Here is a 1,647-nt window from a genome sequence, read left to right as displayed (position 1 = left end):
TGCTAGTTAATGAGTCCGTGGTGACCCCATCGGTTGTATAGGGGTAGTATTCGTGTTGTGATTGGCTATCAATTGTTGGGTATGGTCTGTGAGTGGATCCTGGCAGTATTCTTAAGAGGAAGAACAGGTTGTGTTCTAGGGTGACGAGAACAGCGACGGTCAAATTGTCCTTCATGATTGGGTTGTTGTAATTAAGGTTTACCATATCGGTCTTCGGTCGAGGAGATGAGCAGGCTTGCTATGTAGCCATGAGAGAGGGGAGATAGTAATTCCCTTAGACACAGTGTTGATGTGGTTTGATTTTAGGAGATCCGTTGAGATTCCAAAATTTGGGGGTTTGTGTGGGGAACTCCGTGTTTGGGGTTAGTGGCACTTCAGTGTGTGGTTTACTGAGAGTGGTGGTTTGTTGAGTTGATTAGTCAGCTTTTGGTATGGGGTTTTGTGTTGACATCTGTCACCTTGAGGTTAGTCTCATTTGTTGTAGACTTGTATGTTGATTAGGGAAAACTGAAACTAATCGAACATGTCATGTCAATGCATCTGACGGTTGGAATAATACATCAAGTTTTGTATTGATTGATTGAACTTGTATATGATAATTGTTTATATACATTGTATTGTGTGGGAGAAAATGATTTCTAAACCGGATATGTTTGATTTGATATAGCACTAAAATGTATATCGTTATCAATTGTGAAGTATAAAAGTGTTTCTATGTTACATTGATATAGCACCAAAATGTGTATCATTTGTGTATTAAGGAGGTATTGTTGATGTGAGATATGATCTCTTTTAATTGTTGGCCAGGTTCTGAGCCATGTTTATGATTTTAAATTGATTAAGTGAAGGAAGGTGGAACGAAATTGCAAAATCATGAATTTCTTATGCTTTGTGTGTTGATAGCACAATTGTTATTTCTATTAACTATCATTATAGAAAGGTTGTGTTCCGTGTTGGTTGTGGCATCACTGTGTGAGTGATGGTTGTTGATGGTATTATTTTGGAAAGAAATGGAAAACAAAATTTTTCTAGTGGTTGGGCCACCTAAAGGCGTTGTTGAGAAATTGATTTAATTCAAGGGTTTTGAGGAATTCCAAATGAATCTTTTTGGCAAATAAACTATGGATGGTTGTGTGTTTTGGATAACACCGTATTTGTGAAAAATGTTTACAAAACTTTTGAGTTTTGCGTTGAAAATGCAAGGTTTATTTTGAAATGTCTCATGGGCAAGAAAATGTTTTCCTTATATTAATGTAAAAGATTTGCCTTGATTATCCTTTTATTGGAAATTATGGTTGTTGAGTAGTGACTTAGCTTGAAACGCTGGTCAGATGTTGGTAAACTGTTTCGGAAGGGTTGGTTTTGTTGTAGCTTTTGTGCCTACAGTGTTGTCGTTTGGAACGTGTTCCCTTGGTTAGTCTCTTCCTTGGTAAGAGTGAATCGAAGGTTTGGAGGGAGAATAGTTCCTCTCCTAGTACTCGGGTGTTGGTGTTGTGCGATCAGTTGGCCTTGTGTTTTGGCATATCCTTAATTTCGGGGACGAAATTCTTTAAGGGGGGAGGTTATAGCGATCTCGGTTATCCCTTTACTGTTATGTTGTTTTCTAGACGCGGTTCCGTGGAGTTGGTAGTTGTACCTATCGTGTTG

This window comes from Camellia sinensis, chromosome 8 (assembly GCF_055761805.1).
Source record: "Camellia sinensis isolate YWXY chromosome 8, ASM5576180v1, whole genome shotgun sequence".
Taxonomy (NCBI): domain Eukaryota; kingdom Viridiplantae; phylum Streptophyta; class Magnoliopsida; order Ericales; family Theaceae; genus Camellia; species Camellia sinensis.
Note: the sequence above shows the minus strand (reverse complement) of the source record.